Raw genomic sequence first — 8414 nt, 5'->3', positions numbered from 1 at the left:
ATTTGACAGGTTGGAGGTCCCGACCATGGGACATTTGCCCGCAAAGGGCTGCCCCGGTGGTGGGACATTTAACAATTTTGTCAAATATCAGTACTTTTAAAAACGAAAAACTGTTTTATTAAACATCAAAAGGATTAACTCTACATAAAGAACGTAGATGTAGTCCCTTTTCTGAGATTTAATCCATTGGAAATTAGCTCGTTCCCACCTCCGCCCTCAAAAAATTCTTGTTTTGGTCTTTCACGGGCGAAAGAATCGAGGCGAGCAGCGAGTATGGTGTGGGTCGTTGGTTAAGATAAAAGGGGCTGGAAGGTTTAATGGGAACCCTCAAAGGTAAGTTTTTGCCTTTTTTTTTAGTAAAAACAGACTTTATTTTTGTTCGAACGGCCTTCTTCCAATGAGTTTTCTCTGCAAACATAGTCTTTGTCTTTGCCGGGACCGAAGTGCATTGCCTTTCAGTTTCAATCAAATTCAATGTAACGCTTTATTCAAAAAAGTTGAGTACATGAATAAAAGTCATAATTAAACTTAAATAAGCTATTTACCATAGGGAAGGTGCGTATTTTTACGTTAAATTAACGCTCACGAGTACACGGCAATATCGCAAAAAAATATAATTTGGACGCTATCTCTTAGGTGGGCATTTGCACTTTTCTCACGGGTCCACCATGGGGAATTTGTTTACACCAGCTGCCCCACGATGGGGCATTTGCCACCTTCTGAAAACAAAATATCAAACGCAGGCGCATGGTGGAGTTGGAATTGACAGAGCCATTACACAGTTCAATTTCCTCTAAAGTTGTCTCAGTAGCAATCTTTCCAAATACTCTTTTTTATATAAGAATATTGTTTTTCCGGCCTAGACTAAATACTCTTATCTTTGAGCTGATTTTAGGCTGAAAATATTCTTGTGAATATTTGCGTTCGACTTCGTCAGGGGCATGTCACGGCCAGTAAACTGGTACCGTTTAATGCTAAGACATGTGATAAGACATGTGGCGAACATGTGAGTATGTGCTGGTATGTGAGCAGGCCATGTGAGCTCGTCTTTCCGATGGATCTTTTTTTGACTTCTTTCCATTCAGTCGCCGTACGCCTCGCTATTATGCGCTCTCAGCGTTAGATTTTGGCGAATTTAAACGCTCGATCGACGGCAGCATTTATCGCAATCTGAGGGAATTGTCCTTGTTTATTAACACCACTTGGCTTTGGGATGATAAACCGTGGGAACAGCTACATTTTAAATAATAATTATTTGATTGCATTTGTTGATTAGTTCCAGTCGCGACAGATAGCTCAGTCTTTATCCGGTCGAAATTTTATTGTTTGGAATCGGTGGAAAAGTACTCTGAAGGCAAGATCCATAAGGCCCGGTCCAAACGCCGCTCCAATCATGTGCCGAAGCAAACCTGATTAAGTACGACTTTAGAGCGACTTTGGAGCGACGGCTGGTTCAGACGGCGTACTTGCGTCGAACTTAATTCGGGAAGCCGGTGGTAACAATTTTCGACGAGAAAATACGCGTTCTGAATTCAAGAACTCTGTCCAAATAGAAAAGCTGTGACTAACATTTCTCTGTTATAGCAATATTTAGGGAAGCAAATTCAAACTCAAGGTTCAGTGTTTGTATTTAGATAGGTTTTCTCCCGGTTAATTCGATTTGTTAAAGGGAAATCTCATAAGCTGGGTTCTTATCACGAAGAAAAAGTAGAAAATGAATTTGCGCTAAAGAAACTCGCTTATACAGTCCCGTTTCTCATAAATCGAAAGCATTTTGTTGTCTTTATTTTTAGCGACGACTTCGAGCTTCTTGCATGACTGGTCACCCCACTATGGCAAGCCGTTTGTAGCAAAATTTAATCCTTGCGATATATGTTTAATCCTTTAAATAACGGTTTTATTTAAAGATAGAAAAAGGCATTCAATCCAATGGTAAATGAAATTTTTGGTTCAATTCAATCTTTTAATTTTCACGATTCAATCCAATACCTGGAATATTGATTCAATGCAATACCTAAAATATTGATTCAATCCAATACCTAAAATATTGATTCAATCCAATATCTGGAATATTGATTCAATCCAATACCTAAAATATTGATTCAATCCAATACCTGGAATATTGATTCAATCCAATACCTCGAATATTGGTGCAATCCAATACCTCAAATATTGATTCAATCCAATACCTCAAATATTGATGCAATCTTCCTGGGCCGAGCGCGGCCAACAGGAACGAGGGTAACTGAGCACTAGAGAGCACTGAAAACATGGCAGGCGAAGGAGAACTAGTTTCCTAAGTTTCTTGCAGACATCTTGGATAAAACGGAAATAATTTTTGAGAATTTTGACTCAGAAGTTGCAGAAGTGCACGCCGAAGTTCTTGATCAAACCATTAGTCTGCTTAGGTAAATGAGACGTTGCTACAACCGAGACACAAGGGACACGGAAAATTTAGATTCCATTACTGCCGCTTTTCTAGATGTAAGTTAACCAATTTTTATGTGACAAACATATTTGTTTATTAAAAGCTGTGTGTGCTAGCTTTTTGTGGCAAATAACATAAACTGTGGCAAATTTTGCTACCACATTGGTCTTTGGTATTGTGCATATTTCTGCTGTCCAATCATTACTGGCACACTAAACTTTGAACTGTAAACAAAATTTTTGCTGTGTCGTGTGCACAGTCAAACATGTTTCTCATAAAAACTGCTTGTGTAAACCTGGCTTTAAGCTAGTTTTGAAATAACAACCTTTACATTTTACAAGACAACAATCATTGAACATTGGGATGTGTTTTAAGTTTTTCAATGTTGTTGTCTCATGTTTTGCATTATTTAACCCACATGTGGTACTTCTTTCCTAAAAACGATGTTTTTCTTGATATTCTATGACAAACATGGCACCAATTTGTTGTGAATATTATCGGGTACCTAGGGCTCAAGGCGAACACTACTGCCAACTAGCCACACATTTCAGTTTTGAATAGTAGATTTTTCACTTTCACTAGCCATTGTGACAATCATGATGGAATGGAGTACTGGTCTACTGGATGAAAACAAAATTGAGAATTATCCTGACAAAGTAAAACTGAAGAGAATAGAAACTAATGAAAACAGGGAAACTATGAGTGGATTTCATGGAAATAATTGCCTTAATAAGCATATGACAAATATTTAACTATTAAAGGGAGATAAAAGAAAATGGCAACATTGATAAAAGTACATCAGAGATTGAACATAAGCATATTCAAGAAAAGCAGGATTCGTGTTTGTGGGAGTGAAATTTTCTTAGTGATTATTATTAACATTTTAGATGCAACAAGAAATGTCCAAGATTAACCACTCTTATAAAAAAGTCAGTGAAGCTGTGTATGAGAAAGGCTGGCTGGTGCAAAGTTAGTTTTGGCTTGTGACATGAGTCCTGTTAGTAGCCATTACGCCAGTGCACCGAGAGGTTAGTCTTGTCTCCTGGGTACTTTTGAAAATAAGATAACAAATTAACCTTGCAATATTTTAACATCTGTTTTGATAAGCACCTGAAAAATCTACAAGGCAGAGTAGTGCACATGGCAGTTATCAAATGCCCTGATTTCTCTTCAGTTTAGTTGTGTTTCTAGAAGTTAGGCATTCTGTACATCAGTTTTGTATATCAATGAAAAGGAAGATGAGAAAATAATTTACTTGATACAGGGTGACGTTTTCTGTTGTGAATTGAGTTGCAAAAATACTTTAAGGGCCATAATCTCCTTTACCCAGCCCACACACATGTAGTATTATGCAATTGTCAGTTGCCCAAGTTTAACTGTCACTAGTTCTAGAGCCTCTTGGAAGATGTCTACTCCCATTTGACTTGATTATCTTAAGGGATCTAGCCTTTCCAATACAAATGACTGCACTGGATCATGTTGTCCCAGGTCAATTTCTTCAACTACAACATTTTTATCACTGTCCAATGGAGTTGGACCATCAGGATCATCACCATAGTATTCAAAATCAAATGACTTTCCATTTGAAAGGGGGTTTTCAGGCTGCATCATATGATTAAGCCACATTTGGTATGGCAACCAGTTTTTTTTCTGTTCTTACATTTTGGTGGTTGAAAGCTTCAGTGAACTGGCAAAGAGCAAGGTTTATCCTTGGTTGAAAAACTAAGTGTAAGGTGGAAAGATGCACAGAATCATCAATGTCCAGGATGCCTGACAATTCCATACTACAACTGAAAAGTGTAAAAGTACAAGTGGGAAGCACAACGGAAACATCCCTCCACAATCTTTCAATTCGTTGGTTGTGTTGATGGCCCTGCAGTGAAGCTGCCCCTCTCCTCTCTTCTAACCTGCTCCATTGTATCGCACACACCAACGTTTTCAACACCACGATCTACTCGTACTCTCGAAGGCCAAAATTCTCCGTCTCTCTTAACGGCATCCAGAAACAATTCAAGAACTGTTTCTGCTTTATTGTTGGCACTACATTTCAAAAACATTATTCTCCGAGAAAATCCGTCTATACAGCCGAATTAGTATTTTCCATAGGATCAGAGAGTGATGTCCATCCAGATGCCAAAGCGAATTTACGCACCCCATCTCTAGACAGTATTTTGGGGATCTAATTTTGCTAACCTTTCTCTTATTCTTCTCCGTTGAACCCATAACCCAATGGACTTAAAGAAACCTGCAATGAAATTATATCCATACTCTTGAATGATTTCGGTTCCTTATCAGGTAAGTTGTTGAAACCCCTCATATCTTCTCAGCCATACTCTGTCAATCTTCTGTGAATTGTCCATCTCCAAACTCCAATCATCTTTGTTATCGTTGTCCAGATGAATCCTAGTCCTCAAAGTTCCTCGAGCACCTCAACAGGAATTTTAAGAAATGGTCTTCCATGATTCCAACTTCTGAGTCAAAGTTCTCAAAAATCATTTCCGTTTTATCCAAGATGTCTGCAAGAAACTTAGGAAACTCAACTTCTAAATTTAGTTCTCCTTCGCCCGCCATGTTTTACAGTGCTCTCTAGTGCTCAGTTACCCTCGTTCCTGTTGGCCGCGCTCGGCCCAGGAAGATTGCATCAATATTTGAGGTATTGGATTGAATCAATATTTGAGGTACTGGATTGCATCAATATTTGAGGTATTGGATTGCACCAATATTCGAGGTATTGGATTGAATCAATATTCCAGGTATTGGATTGAATCAATATTCCAGGTGTTGGATTGAATCAATATTTTAGGTATTGGATTGAATCAATATTTTAGGTATTACATTGAATCAATATTCCAGGTATTGGATTGAATCGTGAAAATTAAAAGATTGAATTGAACCAAAAATTTTATTTACCATTGGATTGAATGCCTTTTTCTATCTTTAAATAAAACCGTCATTGAAAGGATTAAACATATATCGCAAGGATTAAATTTTGCTACAAACAGCTTGCCATACCCCACTCAATTTTGAGCCAATCACCTATCCCGTTATATGAAAAAATACGTTACACTAATTTATGCATTAGGTTCGACACATGAGGAGAACGCCGTATGAATCAGCTGCCGCTCCAACGTCGCATAGTGCGGCAGACCCTACCGAATTTAATGTTGTTTGCCGCACCAAACCTAACCTGCCGAGCCAAACTGATTCAAACGCCGCTCTTCTGCCATCCTTAGTTCATCAGTTAGGTTCGGCGCATGAATGGAGCGGCGTTTGGAACGGGCCTAAGACTACTTTATTCATCAGGGGAAATACTCGAATTAGTCGCGAAACGAGCACGCGACTGCAAATGCTAGCTTAGAATAATGTACGTAATTTAAATATTCTATGAAACTTGAGAGACTACAGAAACTGGGAGCGTCACGCAACGTATCAACAAATCGTGACCTGTTCACCAGCATGGACTTTGACACTATGCATATCTGACTGTAAAACCTCGGTTGCTGCTAAAAAATGTTGATTTTAGCAATAGATAAAGGTTGAAAGTCAGCTAGTGAAATCATTTATTTACCATATATAATTATATATTAAAGTGAGAGCGTCGAGCGCACTCTCATAATCTCTGATTACTACTAGTCTTAGATTATAGCCTTTGGGATGATTTCGGTTTTACTGACTTTGATGGCGTTGACGTAATTTTGGACCCAGACTGCAGACAATGAACCTGATTTGGCACACATACCTTCTTGTAAATATGTTATTAGCATCGAACTAACGGCTAGCGCTGTTTTTGCTGTTTTTTGGCTAGCATTGCCATTTAGAGAAAGGAATAATTTTATACGGTTTAGGTCAAAACACATCAGCCTCGGGTTTCTTTAAATTTCGCAAGTTTCAGCCTCGATATTATTATAAAAATATATATTCATATGAAAAGAAAACAGTTTAAGATGGAAAATTTGAAAAATGATGTTGGTTAACGGGGTGATTTGAAATAATTATTGTAGAGCTAAGCATTTAAAAAAATTGTAGTTTTACAAGTGAAATGGAGCAAGTTTGTCTCCCGGTCTCGTGGCCGATCAAGACTTTGCGTGGAAACGCGGAAATTGCGCTCAGAAGGGATCAAGTTCATTGACGTTAAAGACGTACTGAAGGACTACTGACTCTGCTGAAAGAGCCGCGTCGATCTTTCCTAGACATGTCAAGAAAATATTGAAGCAATTCTTTAAGCAGCACAGTAAAGAAAAAAAAATACTATTAACAGTTACATCCATGGAGGGAAAGAGTTTGACCTTATAGATAATTTCTGTATATCTAGTACATCGTCATGAACAATAATCGCCGCGCACTTCGTCTCCAAAATTTAAGGACTCACTGAGCTGATTATAAAGCCGTTGATTTCCCTGCTGGAATCGGCAAGTTTTCTCTAAATTAAAGGTGGCGCGAAAGTTTCACTGAATACGTTAAGCCTAGGTTTATAGTGAAAATATGTTTTCAGATCTTCCCGCAAATTGAAGACCATTGAATGCCGTTTCATGATGAGCTATTTTTGCACTCATGCATTGTACGTTTACGGACATTTTCTTTTGCGTTGACACATTTTTTTAAAAACGGGCCAATGTCCTGTACCGGAGAGACTTAACGATTTTAAGATTTACGATTTTTGCAGTGCCATCTTTTGTAACTGACTTTGACGGTTGTCAAGAAGAACAAAATTGTATACACATTTAGAGTTTGTGAGCCAATCAGAAAGCTAGAAATGCAATAAGTCGCTGAGGCTTAGTCCTTATCCGTCAAATCAGGAGCCATAATTCAATTCAAAGAATTCAAAACCGTATTTACTCGAATAACCGCTGGGCCAAAAGAGCCTTGATTAAGATCTTCTTATCAAATGTCAGGTTCATCGATGCCCGCGTTTAATTCTGGTTTCCGAGTAAACTGAGATAAGTGCTAGTCTGTCGCAAGTGCTTGACTCCCAACATTTGTACTCCGGGGTGGTGAGGAGCATTGTGAGAGTAAACGTTACAACAAGCCCGGCGAGGACTCTAGACCTGAATCTTTCGATCTGGATTTCCAACGAGTAACCATAAGGCCAAGACGCTTCTGGTACGTCTTCACTTATTTGTAAAACTCACCCATCCGGCATCGTTTGCCTTAAGGTGGCTCCCTAGGGTATTTACGAACACCCTACCTATAGAGCGCGAGTTAGAAAAGGAAACTTAAATAATTTCTCTTAAAGTTTTCCCTGTAGAGATTTACCAGTATGGGTACTGTTAAAATAAGGCTCATTTTTTGGTTGTCAGTTTTTGGATTAAGGCCGTTACCATGGCAACATCTCACCTAATGACAGGCAGATATGTTCCTCATTTTGGCCTAAACTCCTTAATATTTATACTTTCCTTCGGTGAAATTTTTTCATACTTTGCCACATCATGGAAATGATATTACCTGGCATTTTGAATTGGTAAAAAGTCGAGGTTATTCAGACGGTTTTTCCAATATTCTATAATTTGTCTTTCTTCTAAATATATTAGATTGGCTCTGACAGATTTTAACAAAAATACGATATTTTATAGGAATTGTATGTGGTTACTACTGAGGCAAATTTAAAAAACATTCACCGAAGGAAACGCGAGAAAATTCACTGTCACTTTTGCTTTTTATCCTCATGTTGACGTCGTAAAAATCGACAAACACTTACTTTTTCCTTTGAACGCGCGCAGATTACTTGAGCTTTCGTCCTATGCGCGCGTGCAGTAAAACTAAGGGAGCCACCTTAAATACAGCACCGAACATCACGCTGGCCTGAACATAAAGTCACTCGTAGCCTTTTTGAATAAGTCACGAAATGTACTTCTTTGTAAATGAAAAAATACTACCATTTTTACAGAATACATTCCTGAAAGTGAAGGATGGTGTTTGGCAAAAATTTAAATACATACGAAATTGTCTAATCATTTGATGTCAAGGAAATGCGTGGGAATAATTACGT

At 38.3% G+C, this 8414-nt stretch overlaps 1 protein-coding gene across 1 annotated transcript in view; it reads right to left on the bottom strand.

Annotated features, from left to right (window-relative positions):
* Positions 1-7868, bottom strand: part of LOC145478070 (TNF receptor-associated factor 6-like) — an 89963-nt gene extending 82095 nt beyond the window's left edge. Inside the window, exon 1 of the mRNA XM_081455977.1 lies at positions 7852-7868. The gene's annotated coding sequence lies outside the window, so the exon portion shown is untranslated. The remainder of the gene's footprint in view (positions 1-7851) is intronic.
* Positions 7869-8414: the final 546 nt, after the last annotated feature.

This window comes from Orbicella franksi, chromosome 1 (genome assembly GCF_964199315.1).
Source record: "Orbicella franksi chromosome 1, jaOrbFran1.1, whole genome shotgun sequence".
NCBI lineage: Eukaryota > Metazoa > Cnidaria > Anthozoa > Scleractinia > Merulinidae > Orbicella > Orbicella franksi.
This window is presented reverse-complemented; position numbering and strand designations above follow the sequence as displayed.